The 16305-nt window shown below is 47.3% G+C and overlaps 1 non-coding gene across 1 annotated transcript; it reads left to right on the forward strand.

Annotated features, from left to right (window-relative positions):
- Positions 1-1840: 1840 nt before the first annotated feature.
- Positions 1841-5964, forward strand: LOC100081541. Its single transcript, XR_005660165.1, has 4 exons — positions 1841-2015; positions 2449-2568; positions 5602-5666; positions 5776-5964. It is a non-coding gene; the product is annotated as an uncharacterized LOC100081541 (transcript).
- Positions 5965-16305: the final 10341 nt, after the last annotated feature.

Genomic DNA, 16305 nt, shown 5'->3' on the forward strand with positions numbered 1-16305 from the left:
AGGCGGTGCCTCCGCTGAGGACCCCCTCCTCTTTGAGAGACAGGGACGAGTGACCCAAGAAGTTCCCTTCAAATTGGCGAGTCACTGAAAACAGGCGAGGCAGCTCGTCCACATTTGGATCGGCTGAATCTGGGGAGTTTAAGCCCAGCAAGGTTAAAGTTTATCCTTGGACAGTTCGGTACCGTTGGACAGTTCGGCCTTTCAGCCTCCTGGAATCTTGAATACAAAGGGTCCAAGAGACAGATGTAGGAAGTTGAGGAGAAAACAGAGCCAATTTGGAACACTGACGGCTCAATAAGCACAGCACTTTCTCCCCATGGTCCTGTCACTCCAGAATGACGGAATGTTTTTCTTTTTAGAACAACCACTTGCATCCGTGCCTCAACAGGACCAGAATTTTGTGATTCTGGCACCCCCGAGGCCCCCGCCTGACCCTTCCGCCTCCGGGATAGTGAGCCGCGGCCCTCAGCCTCTCGCTCGGTACCAAGAGTGGGCCCGAAGTTCCAATTCTTCCAACTCCCCGGTTCAAGATGCTCGTGAACCGGGAGGACAGCTGTTCCCTGCTTTTCAGGGTGGCCGCCAGCCAATCGGGCCCTGCCGCTGCTGCTGCGCCGATTGCAGCCACTTCAATTCTCACGGGTGAGCACACAGGACCGACGTCCGGTGAGATTCCTCTCATGTAAACACGAGCTTCGTTTGCGTCAGACCCTCGTGTAGGAAAACAGTGTTCCTACAGGAACTCCCTTTTGCAGTCTCCTTCGGGGCTTCCATCTTGTCTGGCAGCTCCCCGAGAAGGTAAATTTTCTCCTCCCCGAAGCGTGGCCAGAGTCATGGACCAGAGAGGATGGGGTCTTGGAGACTCTTGGGCTACCGCAGGACTGGAATTACAACGTACATCTTCTGCAACGGAACAATCACAGGTCCGGTCACTGCACCGGTCTAGAATTTACACGTCGGGCATATTCGGAGGGGGCCCGGTAGCTGGTCCGAACGGAGTGGTGTATACCTCTGGGACTCAGCTGCCTCTGGGGAAATTATCGTCCTGGTAAAGACAGCAAGGCACCATTGCCAGATCTGTGGCGGGGGGAGGAGCCTACGCGTTTTCCAAAAAGATCCCAACCCACAGAGTTTCCTTACAGAGTCAATGTACCCAGCTCTTTTTTGACTCAGACCTAAAGGATACCAGCCAGCAGCTCATTTTATTCTAGTTTTAAGGGGACCGGCAGAAAGGGAATTTAATTCAGGCATTTCGGAATCGCCTGCAGCCTGTCCGAGGCTTTGAGGACAAGGGTTTCTGTGTAGGAGATCAGATGTTTCTACACACTGGGGATTGGCTTGGAATTAGCTGCTGCCCAGTAGTGATAGGAGTCTACACTGCTCCTTTTCTCCTGCTGTCTGCTTGCCTGGGACCTGGACGTTGTCCTCAGGGTAATCTGAGCGAGGGGATTGGACCAGAATGTTCCCTGCCAATCAGGTGACCATGCCGATGTCAGCAATTATGGTGAGACCCCTGGGGTGGTTTGCGGGGGTGGGTCCGGGAACACTGGTTTTGTTTGTGATGGTCAGGACGAGTCCTGGTAGCCGCGACCTCATCGGTTACCCGAGACCGGTTTGTATGTCTCAGGAATTTCAGAGGTCAGAGCAGGATATTAAAATAAATTATACATTATTAATTACTGAGTTGTATTTGTATTGAACCCTTCCTGTGTGCAGAGCACTGTACTAAGCACATGGGACAGTATATTATAACAATACACAGATACATTCCATGTCCTCGACGAGCTTACGGTCCAGAGCTTACAGTCTATTCATTTATATTGATGTCTGCCTCCCCCTCTAGACTGTAAGCTCATTATGGGCACGGAACGTGTCCGCTAAGTCTGTCGTATTCACACCAGGGCTTACTACGGCGCTCTACGCATAGAGAGCACTCAATAAATACCACTGATTGATTAACCACCAGCCAGCAGAAGCAAGCAACGAAGCGGACCTGCTAAAATGTGACATCTCGGAAAGTAAGAGGATTTATAAAAATTTTCAGTGTTATACCTTGGGTATTTTCCCTCCTCCTCCTATAGAATGGTTTTTCTAGGAGAATGGGGAAAGGAAAAAAGAAAATTGCGGGGGAGAGGGTAGGGGTTATAAGGAGTTAGGGGAGAGGCTGCAGAGAGAGTAATGAGAGAGAGAGAGAGAGAGAAAAAAGTGGATGGTGAAGGAGCGAAAGTAATAGAGGAACTTCTCTTTTTTCCTCAATCTTGAATATTCCGGGCAGAGGGAGATTTTTCAGTGCGCCAAAACAATGAGTTGAATATTTCATTCTGACAGTCTGGTTGTTCAGCCTCTCTGGTTCAGAGCACAAATGTCTCTTTGTACAAAGTTCAGACGGAGACTCTAGCCTCCAGCTGTCTCTTCATTTTGTTTATTTTTTCACTTCATCTTCCCTCCCAGTCTTCCAAAACCCGCTACGAGGCCTGACCGGCCGAAGGTTGCCGACGAAATCCTTTGGCCTACGCCTCACGTTGGACGGGCTTTCCGATGTTTCAAATACCGTTGGAACCCAGTTGGCCGGTAAGGCTTCGTTCAGTGACCTCTGTGGTGCGATTGGTCGCCCCAGAGGCGTGCTGTGTGTCCTTGTATTGTACTCTCCCAAGCACTTAGTACAGTGCTCTGCATACAGTAAGCGCTCAATAAATACGATTGACCGACTGACTAACCTCAGTGTTGAGTGGCTGTGGAAAAGATTTTAGGAAACCTTTAGACTGTAAGCTTGTTGTGGGGCAGGGAACGTATCCACCAACTCTGTTGTATTTGACTCTCCTCAGTACTTAGTACAGTGATCTGTACGCAGTTATGAGAAGCAGCGTGGCTCAGTGGAAAGAGCCCGGGCTTGGGAGTCCGAGGTCTTGGGTTCGAATCCTGGCTCTTCCACTTGTCAGCTGTGTGACCGTGGGCAAGTCACTTCACGTCTCTGTGCCTCAGTTACCTCATCCGTAAAATGGGGATTAAGACTGTGAGCCTCACGTGGGACAACCTGATCACCCTGTATCTCCCCCAGCGCTTAGAACGGTGCTCTGCACATAGTAAGCGCTTAACAAATACCAACATTATTATTAGAGAAGCAGCGTGGCTCAGGGGAAAGAGCCCAGGCTTGAGAGTTAGAGGTCATGGGTTTGAATCCTAGCTCTGCCCCTTGTCAGCTGCGTGACGGTGGGCAAGTCACTTCACTTCTCTGTGCCTCAGTTACCTCATCTGGAAAAGGGGGATGAAGACTGTGAGCCTCATGTGGGACAACCTGATTCCCCTGTCTCTACCCCAGCGCTTAGAACAGTGCTCTGCGCATAGTAAGCGCTTAACAAATACCAACATTATATTATTATAAGTGCTCAATGAATATTGATGTTGAAAACTGGTCCTAAAGGAAAAATGTTTCAATTCACACTTTGATTTAAGATAGTTTTCAGGAACCATCTGTAACAGTCCTCAGATTGTAGAGGCTTTGGTACCTCCTTGTTTTCAGTGGTGATTAGGTGATTTTCACCTTAGCTTCCACTGGCTTGCACTTTGCACTCATTCTCGAGGCTGGCTGGTTTGCTGGTTGGCTGGCCGGCATGTTAAGTGGCTGGCATCCCGCTAGGCTGGTCGGTCGGTCGGTCGGCCGGCTGGCTCATCTCCACTGCGTGTGGTCCAGGGTTGGCGTGCCAGCTGATATTTCCTACAAGTACCTGGCAGCTTCTCCTCAGAATGATACTACTGGCAGAACAAGAAAAAGTAATTTTCTTCCCAACACCCTCCCTTCTGAGTGTGAGTTTTTAGTCTATCAGAGCTCAGGAAAAAAATAAAATCCACATTTTACACTAAGATTTATATTCGGGGGTCAGAGAAGGTGTGTCAGAGAGGGTGATTGTCTTTTCATATTGATTTTATATAAATGTATTTATCTGCACGGCATAACCGATCTCTTGGATTGGAGCAAAGGATTCCATGCAGGCTGACTTGAGTTGTTATTTTCTCAAAAAGACAAGGATTGACAGCTCCTAATATTGTTTTGGCAAAGATTCTATCAGTCTGAAGAGATTTAGAAAAAGGAAAAAAATATCCGAACTTTAATTTCGGAGGTGATTTCAAATTAGTTTGTTAGCTTAGCGGGACGAAGTACAATCTCTCTTTCTAATAATCTACCCGCTGGGTGGCACACTTTGATGTGCAGTAATCCTTGGTCCCGTGACACCTTAATTTTCCAAGCGGTGGCTGTTCGATACCTTATGGGTCACCATGGAAACAGGCAGGATGCTGGGAAACTCTCCGCCGCCACCACTGGAGATGTGACAGCGCAGACAAGCTACAATTAACTGGGTGTTTTTTTTTTATTTTTTCAGGGTTTGTCAAATAGTTATCGTCAACATTTCCAAGGCGCAATTAGAGACATTTCAGATTCAAAAGATACCAGACTTTATTTTAAAACCTTGTCATTCTTAAATGGAGGGAGGAGGCAGCATGATTTTAGGGTTTTGAGTGATACGAGGCCTAGAGGTCCACCTCTCTCCCTTTCTAGAGAAAACAGACCATGTGCCTGGAGACAGTGAACCTGGTAGGAAGACATTTCTTAACTCTCCTTTTCTTTGTCTTTTACCACCTTGAATGAATCCTGTGCACTTTTGAAGGGCAGGCTTTGAAAGGCGATTTGATATTTTGGACACTTCCAAGCTGGCTTTACCTCAGTTAGTCCGTCAGCGGCATTTGTTCAACGAACGGTTATCAATCAGTGGGATTTATGAGCACTTACGGTGTGCAGAGCACTGTACTAGGCTCTTGGAAGGGCACACTATAAAAGACTTGGTAGACACGTTCCCTGCCCACAACGAACTTACAGTCTAGAGGGAATGGTAATGGTAACAATAATAATACCTGACTTCTATTTAGTGTTTGTATTACCAAACTCCCTTACCTTTCCCATTTAATTTTAACCCTCCCAACATCCCTGCGAGCTAGGGTTCGGGTATTATTATTAGACCAATTTTACAGATGGGGAAAACGAGGCATGGGGAGCTTAGGTGACTTGTCCAAGCCCATACAGTGGACAAATAAACGGTAGAGCCGTGACTAGAACTCAGGGACCTCTGATTTATTGAGCGTTTGCTGTGGGCAAAGCACCATACTGAATGCTTAGCCCCAGCCTCTGGTCTGCACTTTTTGCCCTTGAAACTCTTCTTAGTAACACTGTTTTGCTTACTGCGATCCTCATGCGGTGGAATGATATTGAATTGAAATGTGGCATTTGGGGATTATTCTACAGGATAAGAATAGGAAAAACATCTTTAGGTTCTCTTTTTGAGAGGAGAAAAAATATTTAACATTTCTAGTCTAAGTTACTTCTGTTCTGTAAATGCCTTCTCTGGCTGTGGACTGTTTTTAACGAATCTTAGCATGAAATTAAAGAAGATGATGGTGTTCAGCCAATAATGGCATAATACTTCATTATGGGCAAAGAAAAAACACTCAAACCAAACTTCTGCAAAACTTAAAATCCATACACTGTGGAAGATTGGTAAAGGAATATATGTGGAAATTCTTTCAATTCTCCTTCAGTATCTTCCCTCCCAGAACCAATGACTCCTCCCGGAATTGAAGGGGAACTTGGGCCAATTTCAGAGAGGGAATCCACAAAGGTATGTTTTTTAAAACCCTGCTTTTAATCCTATCGTATTTCTTCCTATTTGCTGAATAAGTTGATAATCAAATTTAGCTTCAAAACGTGTGATTTTCTCTTCTTCACAGCACAAGGCTCTACGCTATGATTTGAGGCTCAGACTTCTACTCTCTCTGTGAGACCCTGAAGATCCCCCACTGTGGTTCTTCAAAAGAAGGCTCGCTGTTAGTGAGTAAAGAAGGAGACAGGAGTGTGACTTATTTATCCAGCTGCAATTCAGATGAGTTTGGAATGAATGCTCTAGGGAGATGTGTCCTTGTACTTTCCCTGGGAGAGTATTCATCATCATCATCATCATCCTCAACATCATCATCAGTGGTATTGAGTGCTTACTGTGTGCAGAGCGCTGTACTAAGCAGTTGGAAGGGTACAAAACCACAAAGTTGATAGACTTGTTCCCGGGCCAAAATGAGCTTACAGTCTAGAGTATTTAACAGGAAAGCTTGATCCAGTTGCCAGAAGAGAAGACTGGGGAATCCGGAAAATTGACTTGGATTCCCTAAGGATAAGAAGTCCCCTTCCCTTTTGCCTCAGTTTTCCCTGCCTGTTAAATGACAGCTGAAGTATGTGCCAGGGAAAGGATATTTTGAGAGTTCTTAACTTTTATCTCTGGTTTAAATTGTTTGGGGAAAAATCAATCCATGACAGTTACTGAGCACTTACTGGGTGCAGAGCACTGTACTAAGCGCTTGGCAGAGTACAATAGAAAAGGAGCAACACTGATTCAAAATGGTATTTGTCAATCATTCATTCATTCATTCATTCCTTCATTCAATAGTATTTATTGAGCGCTTACTATGGGCGGAGCACTGTACAAAGCGCTTGGAATGTACAAATCGGTAGCAGATAGAGACAGTCTCTGCCCTTTGACGGGCTTACGGTCTAATCGGGGGAGAAAAATCACTGCTATTTATTGAGCATTTACTGTGAACAGAGCATTTGGAAGAGTACAATAGAGAACCATGACACGATCCCTGCTTTCAAGAAGCTTACAGTATAGGGGAGAAGACAGATCTTTTTAAAAAAATAATTACAGGCAGGGGAAACAGCAGAATGTAAAGATATGTACGTAAATGCTGAGGGTGGGGCCGGGTGAGTATCAAAGTGCTTAGGGGATAAAGCCCCACGTGCACAGGTGATGCAGAATGGAGGATGAATAGGGAGGGGAAATGGGAAGTTAGTCAGGGAAGGCCTTTTGGAGGAGATATTTTAGTAGGACTTTGAAGATGGGGAGAGTGGGATGTCGTTGGATATGAAGGGACGGAGTTTCTGGAAGGATGGAAGGTGCGAGCAAGGGGTTGGCAGTCAGTCAGTCGTATTTATTGAGCGTTTACTGTGTTAATAATAATGGTATTTGTTAAGCGCTTACTAGGTGCCGAGCACTGTTCTAAGCGCTGGGGCTTACGCAGGGTAACGAGGCCGCCCCACACGGATTCCCCGCCTCCATCCCCCTTTTCCAGAGAAGGAAATCGAGGCTTAGGGGAGCGAAACGATTCGCCCAAGGTAATTTAGCAGACCAGTGCCCCGGGGGGGGGGTGGTTGGGTAACAACAATAATAATAATGGTATTTGTTAAGCGCTTACTAGGTGCGGAGCACTGTTCTAAGCGCTGGGACTTACACGGGGTAACGAGGCCGTCCCACACGGATTCCCCGCCTCCATCCCATTTTCTAGAGAAGGAAATCGAGGCCTAGGGTAACATAACGATTCGCCCAAGGTAAGGCAGCAGACCAGTGCCCCGGGGTGGGGGTGGGGGGGTGGTTGGGTAACAACAATAATAATAATGGTATTTGTTAAGCGCTTACTAGGTGCGGAGCACTGTTCTAAGCGCTGGGACTTATACGGGGTAACGAGGCCGTCCCACACGGACCCCCCGCCTCCATCCCCGTTTTCCAGAGAAGGAAACCGAGGCCTAGGGGAGCGAAACGACTCGTCCAAGGTAACGCTGCGGACGAGTGCCTGGGAGTAACAATCATAATGATGGTATTTAAGGGCTTACTAGGTGCGGAGTGTTCAAAGCACTGTACTAAGTACTTGGGCGAGAACAATATAACAGGCAACACGGTGCCCTGCCCACAACGAGTTTACAGACTGGAGGGCGTTGAGCGAGATGAGATGACGGTAGAGTGAGTGAGTAGATTGGTGTTACAGGAGCCAAGTGTGCAAATTCCAGTGGTTACCCACCCACCTCCTTTAAAACTGATGATCATGAATTTCTGTTTGATAAGAAGATGAAATCATGATCAAGATGTAGCTTGTTTTGTTATTTTCATTTTCCCCATTTAGACAGTCCGAGCCATCATTCTTTATAGGGTACTTAGGAATTCCCCTCTCTCCTTAATGCTCATATCCATAAGATATCCCTGGAGAGGTCTGCCTTTATCTTTGATATTATTCTCAGGCCTCTCTTTATTCTAGTTACATTTAGATCTATTTTATTTTCGTGGGCAGGGAATATGTCTGCCATCTAAATTATATTATGCTCTCCCAAGCACTCGGTACAGTGCTATGCACACAGTAAGAACCAATAAATACCACTGATCGATGGATTAATCCCCCTTTTTCCAGTTTCAGACTCTTCGATGTTTCCCAAGGCAAGTTCTAAATGGCTGTTATCCTAATTTTTCTCATGAGTCCTGGGACTCGTAATACGTTTTCTCCTTGGAAAATCTGAAGTGTGCCTGAAGGCTGAAACATCTGAAAAGTAAACAGAAGGAGTCATATTCTCAGATTTGATGAACTTGGTGCACACGTTATAGAAGAGGGGCAAGAGAAGTTTAAAGTTTAGGGCCCGGTCCCACGGCCGACTGCTTTCTAACCGTGTCACGGCATGAGAAAGAAAGGGCATCTCTGTAAAAGGAAACGCCGGGGCAACGCGTGCTTTCTAACGAACGGTGTGGCCTAGTGGAAAGAGCCTGGGCCTGGGAGTCAGAAGGAGCTGGGTTCTATTCCCAGTTCTGCCACTTGTCCGCTGTGTGAGCTCAGGCAAGTTGCTTTGCTTTTCTGTGCCTAAGTTACCTCATCTGTAAAATGGGGATTAAGACCGTGAGCCCCACGTAGGGCAGGGACTGTGTCCATCCCGATTATCTTGCATCTACCCCAGCTCTGAGTGCAGAAGAGGTTGGTACATAGTAAGCGCCTAAGAAGCAGCGTGTCTCAGTGGAAAGAGCCCGGGCTTGGGAGTCAGAGGTCATGGTTTCGAATCCCGGCTCTGCCGCTTGTCAGCTGTGTGACTGCGGGCAGGTCACTTCACTTCTCTGTGTCTCAGTTCCCTCATCTGTAAAATGGGGATTAACCGTGAGGCTCACGTGAGACAACTTGATTACCCCGTATCTTCCCCAGCGCTTAGAACAGTGCTCTACACGCAGTAAGTGCTTAACCAATACCAACATTATTATTATTGTTATTCTTAAGTACCACAGTTATTAAAGAACCGCCATTGTGATTTCAGGCCCCAGTAACATCACGGAGGAGGAAAGGACCGTCCAAAGGGCTGTCGCCTCTCTCGGACTCCAGTTTCCCTGGGAGTTCACTGGGCCTTAGGTCCCTCACGTGACCACCCAATCCAACCCCTTGTGTTTACACACTTACAACACCAGGGAAAGCACCGTGGATTGTGAAACTGATGTCAGAGAGCTCTGGAGACAGACAGATGGGCTTGGCCCAGGACTGAGACAAGCCCCTCCTTTCCCCTGGCAGGCAGCCTCGGCGGCCAGGGTTGAGGGGGGAATAATGCATCCTCCTCCTCTCTGCTTCAAGAAAGCATTGCTTAGTGGAATGAGCCTGGGCTTGGGAGTCAGAGGACACGGGTTCTAATTCCGGCTCTGCCGCTCGTCTGCTGTGTGACCTTGGGCAAACCACTTAACTTCTCTGGGTCTCAGTGACCTCATCTGTAAAATGGGGAATAAGACTGTAAGCCCCGTATGGGACAACCTGATTACCTTGTATCTACCCCGGTACTTAAAACAGTGCTTGGCACATAGTAAGCGCTTAACAAATACCATAATTTATTATTATTATCAGCTAGACGGAAAGAAACAGAGCCCGAAGCAGGGATCGGGCTTCTGTCCCCAGCCTGGGCCAGGTCTGCACTCTGTGAGACCTCTCATTCTGCAGCAAGGTCCAGAAGAGTCATGTTGCGTTCTTCTTGTGAATAATTATAACAATAACTGTTGGGTCTATTAAGCTCTTACTATTTTTTTGCGGGGGGAATTTGTTAAGCACTTGCGATGTGCCAGGCACTCTTCCGAGTCCTGGGGTAGATACAAGATAATCTGGTTGGTTACAGTCCATGTCCCACATGGGTCTCACAGTCTTAATCCCCATTTTACAGATGAGGTCACTGAGGCACAAAGAAGTTAAGGGACAGGCCCAAGGTCACACAGCAGTCAAGCGGTGGAGCGGAACTAGAATCCAGGTCCTTATGACTCCCAGGCCTGTGCCCTATCCACTAAGCCATGCTGCTTCTCTACTCTTGAGAAGGCCAGAGAGGCGAGTGAGTGGGGAGGGACGGAGGGGGAGAGAAGAATGGGTGAGGGATGGGAGAGGGGAAGGGGGAGGAGGAGAAAGACAGATTGAGATATTGACATTTCTGCCCCTCTCCTGCCTCGGCTAGCGCTGAGGGACTGGCCGAGGAAGGAGGGGGCAGGAATGGAGGGGCCGTTGCTGTGGCTTAGGGGACTAGTCTGGTGACATTCTTTGAGGGGAATCCTGGGAATTCAGGGAATAGCCCCTGGCAACCACCAGCAGCAGCTCCTGTCCAGGCCACAGACCGACAGGGTCGAATGGGGATCCGGGGAGGCGGGACTTGGGAACGGCCCCATCTCCCCTTCCGGCTTCGTGATTGTTGCCGCTGGGGGCTGGGCTCTGTGGGTGCAGACGCTGGCCACGGGCTTGCCATGCCTGCAATTTGGAACCTCTCTGAGGGCCCCAGAGCTAGAAGCTCTCCCTTCCGCTTCTAACATCCTTGCAGCAATTCAAGAAACGAGCGGCCGGTTGTTAAGGACCTGTCCCCTGGAGACAAGACGTAGGGGGGCCGGTGATGGCATATAGACGGGGCGCACAGTCTAACGTGATGATGTGTCGATGCCATTTTGCGGAAATCTGACCGATTCTGCCTGAATCCTACTGAACCTAGATGGTTTCTGTGGGATCCCTAACGGCTCCAATTGGTCCAGAGCCATTATGTTCCCCTCCCAGGCCCCTCTGAACATGACTACTATTTTTGGACTTTGGACCACAGCGTTGCAAATATAAATACCTGACCTAAAGCCCCCCGCCCCCCCGAGGAACCACCTTAGCGACACGTCTTTTCCCTTCTAGGTTGGGAAGCATAAATGGGAAACTTAAATCCAGTTCCTGTCTACCCTCGAGGTGGATGGAGGGAGCTCTTGCTCTTTTACGGTTTTGACTAATTCAACTTCTGGAAGTTTCCCCAGTGAAATGCCATTCCTAAATCTGCTTCAGCGGTTGTTGAATGCTGGGAATGCTATTGCAGCCTTCCTTCCTCTTTGGCTGATTGAGCAGAATTCATTTAACATCGATTCTCCTTATCTGTGAAGTTAGTGCATAAGAAGGTTCGGTCTTAAACGTAGTCAAATCTGCCCAAGGCAAGAAATATTTCTGGAGAGGGTTTCTTACTAGTGATAGTGGGGTTTGTTCAGCGTGTACCGAACTAAGCACTGGGCTAGATATAAGATAATCAGGTGAGACACAGTCTCTCCAAGAGGGAGGGAGAATAGGAATTTAATCCCCATTTTGCAAATGAGAAGATAGAGGCACTGAAAAGTTAAGCGACTTGCCCAGGCCCACACTCCCTCAAGGCTCTCCACTAAACTGTGTGACCTTGGGCAAGCCACTTAGCTGCTCTGTGCCTCAGTTACCTCATCTGTAAAATGGGGATTAAGGCTGTGAGCCCCTCGTGGGACAATCTGATCACCTTGTACCTACCCCAGCACCTAGAACAGTGGTCAGCGCTCAAAAAATGCCATGATGATGATTATTATTATTAATCAGTGCTTTCCCCCATTATCGTCCAGCTTGTTATCTTTGCCCCTCCCAAATCAACTTTCTAAATGTACCTCACACTCAACTCTCTGCCTCCATGTCCTAACCCAGGCTGCTTCAACCACCTGGAACTTCTGCCTCTCCACTAATCTGACAGACCACAGCCCTTCCCATGTTCAAAGCCTTCCTAAAATCCCACCTCCTCCACAAGTCTTCCCTGATTATCTCCCAACACGCCAAGCCACAGCCATCTCAAGCATTTGTGTATTTACTTTTTTCAAAAAGTGTTAAGGGCTAACTATGTACCAGACACTATACATTCAATTGTACATTTGCTGGTGATTATTTAAACCGATTACTTTATTTGGAAATCTTATATCTTTATAAATTGTACGTTTGCTGCACCTGTCTCCCTCAGTACCTAGTAGGATGAAAGCTCCCCGTGGGCAGGGATAAGTCTTGTGCTTCTGTTGTACTTTCCCAAGGGCTTAGCACAATACTTAGCACCCAGTGGGTGTTCAGTGAATACCACTTGTCATTTTTGGAACAGAAGACTCCATCACTGTCTTCGGCATCATCCCAAGAAGTTTACGGTTTAATAGGGAAGATGAGATTAACACACATAACCCAAATGCAGACAAGATGCAAGTGGCGGATATAGACACAAATAAAGACACAAATGTGCAAGCAACAGGAGCATGTATAGAACTTCTCAAAAATCAGAGTGGGTGTCACCAAAGAGTGATCGGATTCAAACTTTTTTTGTGGTCTTTCTTAAGCCCTTGCTATGTATCAACTACTGTTCTAAGCGCTGGGGTAGCTACGATTAATCAGGTTTGACACAGTCCCTGTCCCGCATGGGGCTTACAGTCTAAGTAGGAGGGAGAATAGGTTTGGAATCCTCATTTTACAGCTGAGGAAACTGAGACGCAGAGACATTAAGTGACTTACCCACTGTCTCAAAGCTAGCGATTGGCAGAGCCGGGAACAGAGCCAGGTCCTCCGACTCCCGGACAGGTGAGACCGTGTCTCACCTGGTTATCTTTCATCTATCCCAGTGCTTAGTTTGATGCTTGGCCCATACTATATGCTGAACAAACACTACTATTATTAATGACCCGAAATGACCCATGTGTTTTTTTGGCACAGATAGGTCCAGCTCCCTTTTCACCCAAATCAAAGGGGATTGGTAAGCAGGAAGTATTGTCAGGGCATCTGGGGTTTGGCTAAAAATTTTGTCAGGGTGTTTGGAGCCCGGATGAAAGCTGTTGAGTTCAGCCTGGGCAAGATTTGCTCATGCGATCGTGTTCTCTTGGGTGGCTTCCAATTGGTCCATGAGTCTGCCTGATTGACAGCTTCTGCTTGGGATTAAGGCTCGAGGCTTTTCATCTCATCTTTCTGTCCCCTCTGCGTAAGTCTCTCCTGGCTAGCAAGGAGATAAGGGAGCAGGAGAGTCAGTGAATATGCTGTTCTAAGAGTTTCTAAGTTGGGCCCTGGGGAAGGGATCGAGTGCAAGCCTACAAAGATTGTTCCCTTAGCCGGTCTCCTCTCTGCAAGTGATGGATCGCCTCTAAGCGTTATTTCTGCCACCCGAAGATTCAGTTCTTATTAATTTTCTCATAGAAAAATCCTCTCCCCAACACAGGCAGTCTGTAGACTGAAGAGTCCGTAGAATCTAGATTGTAAGCTCGTCTCTAGACTGTAAGCATGTGGGCAGGGAATGCATTTCCTAGTTCTGTTGTATCTCACTCTCCTAAGAACACTGTATAATGTTCCGCACATAGAAAGTGCTCAATAAACACCACCGATTGAGTCCCAGATGCTTTCTGACTTTCCAGGGAGGTGCCAGGAGAAGGTAGGGCATTTGCAAACTCTGCGTTTCTCCCAGTGAGTCCTTCCTGAAATCCATCCAGAGCGAAGAAGCGGGAGCCCTGGACCGTGCGTGGAACAGAGCCTGCAACGGGAGCAAGAACAAAGCAAAGGCTGAGCCAAGAGTTCACTGGGCTGCAAGTGAAGAATACAAGACCAGGGAGAGTAAGAAAACAGTCTACTGCACTCTTCGCTCACCTTCTTGAGGGTCCTTTTTCTCTCTGATCTTCGAGATCTCTGGAAGTCGATGGTGGGAGCGGATGGGGTACAGAGGAGGGAGGACTCATAGAAGATTTTGCTGATTCAGTCTCTCGTCTCACAGCTGTTTGACTAATCTAATTGCCCTGGCAGTTCCCCGGGGGGAATGATAGAGGAAGCCTGGGGGATGGGAGAGGAGAAAGGCCAAACACAGATAACGGGCTAGACAGTGGCTGCTTGTTAGTTTCCTAAAGTAAAATACCCAGAGCTGGGTGTGCTCTTCCTGTAGCTGCTTCTTCCTTGGTGATCAGAATACAAGCTATCCAAACTTTTGTCGCCCGAAGCCATACTTTTGCCACCTAAAGCCGTACGCCACTCCTCCTTCCTATTTTAGAACTCAAGCGGGCTTGGCCAAGCCAATTCTGATTTGTTTCTAGCTTGGAAACCTCGACGTGTCAAAATGCAAGTAGAATGTAGACCCCAAGTCGGTGAGAGCTGCCAGTGGAGGGTGTCTTGCTTCAGGGAATGTGGATGCTCGGTGGCACTTGACCTGAGCTCTCTCATTTCTAATCCCAAGGCTCTGCCCACGTCACGAGGGCTGGGGATCATCAATCACCCTCTTCCTAGTGGATTTACCAAAACCCTGTATTTTCCTGAGAAATATAATTCCGGTTGCTAAACTAGTCCACGGATGTAACAACTTCAGCAATCTTTAGACTCGGTGAATTTCTGAAAAATGCGTATTATTCATTCTCCAGATTTTGCAATTCTGTACTAAGGGGAAAAATATTCTTTTTTACAGACTTACTCTACTTCCCCTGTGACCATCCACTTTGGTGGGAGAATAGGACTCAGTAAAAACACAGAAAAACCTGCAGAGCAACTCGTTGCTAAAGGATGGCATTGACAGACCTCTTCTCCCCCTGGAAGACTAGGTCTCCTATTAATATTATTACTAAATATTATTGTATTTGTTAGGCACTTGCTATATGTTAAGCACTGGGGTAATTGCAAATTCATCAGGTCAAATACAGTCCCTGTTTCAAATGGGGTTCCAGTCTAAGTAGGAGGGAGAACAGATATTGAATCCTCATTTTTTCACAGTTGAGACAACTTAGGCACAAACAAGTGAAGTGACTTGCCCTAGGTCACACAGCAAGCAATAGACCGAGCCAGGATTAGAAACCCAATCTTCTCGTTCCACAGCCCATGCTCTTTCCACTAGGTCACATGGTTTTCCACTAGGCCATGCTGCTACAAAAGTCTTCATCGTTGGGATCTGGCCTTGGGTTTGGGTCAGTACGTTATTTCAGTTTTTGTTAGAGCTAGAGCCTGATAATCTGAGAAGGAACGCCTTGCTTGGGATGTTGGCAGGATCTCTCCAAGACTAAATGATGGGGCATAATAATAATAATAATAGCATTTGTTAAGCGATTACTATGTGCCAAGCACTAAGTGCTGAGCGGATACAAGGTAATCAGGTTGTCCCACATCGGGTTTACAGTCTTAACCCCATTTTACAGATGAGGTAACTGAGACGCAGAGAAGTTAATTGACTTGCCCAAAGTCACACAGCTGACAAGTGGCGGAGACGGGATTAGAACCCACAACCTCTGACTCCCAACCCCTTGCTCTTTCCACTGAGCTGCTTCTCATCCCCAAGGATAAAGAATGCCCAATTTTCGCCTGGATCAGGACTCCTGGAAGGGTACAGAAACAGGTAGACCAATCTGACAGTAGCAGTCAAGCATGAGGTGATGCCTTTTGAGCACAGGAGCAGCGTGGCCTAGAGGAGCTGCTTGGCCTAGTGGACAGAGCACAGGCCTGGGAGTCAGAAGCACCAGGGTTCTAATCCCCACTCCAACACTTGTCTTCTATGTGACTTTGGGCAAGTCACTTTACTTCTCTGTGCCTCAGGTCCCTAGGATAGATACAAGATATCGGGTTGGACACAGTACTTGCCCCCACAGTCTTAATCCCCATTTTACAGATGAGGAAAATGAGGCACAGATAAATTAAGTGACTTGCCTAAGGTCACATAGCAGACAAGTGGCAGAGCCGGGTTTAGAACTCAAGTCCCCTGACTCCCAGGCCCATGCTCTTACCACTAGCCCCCAAAAGCTAGTGTTCAGGTACATTATGTGTAACCATTGCGTGGTCACAGAATCTTTTAGAAATGATCTCTCTCTAATAGAGAATTTCCTGTCTTTTTAAAAATTTTTTATTTTCATAGATATCAGATGTGTACTGGGATCATAAGATTTTCCATTCTGTCTTTGCGAGTTGTGCGATATGATCTGAAACTCCCTGGGATTTTATAATTCAGCCTTTCAATTATTAGCAAACAGCAGTTCCATTTTCCACGGCTACTCCGCTCCTGGGTCACAGGGGACTGCGTGTTCTGATGAAACGAAAAAACTAGGATGGTAACAGGCTCCCTCCTGGCCTGGGCAGTGAAGCCAGTTCAAAGGGAATGGTCAGACCAAACAGTGTCCTACGCTCCGGCAGAGGCCCAGAGATCCAGAG

The sequence above is a fragment of the Ornithorhynchus anatinus genome, chromosome 7 (assembly GCF_004115215.2).
Source record: "Ornithorhynchus anatinus isolate Pmale09 chromosome 7, mOrnAna1.pri.v4, whole genome shotgun sequence".
Lineage (NCBI taxonomy): Eukaryota > Metazoa > Chordata > Mammalia > Monotremata > Ornithorhynchidae > Ornithorhynchus > Ornithorhynchus anatinus.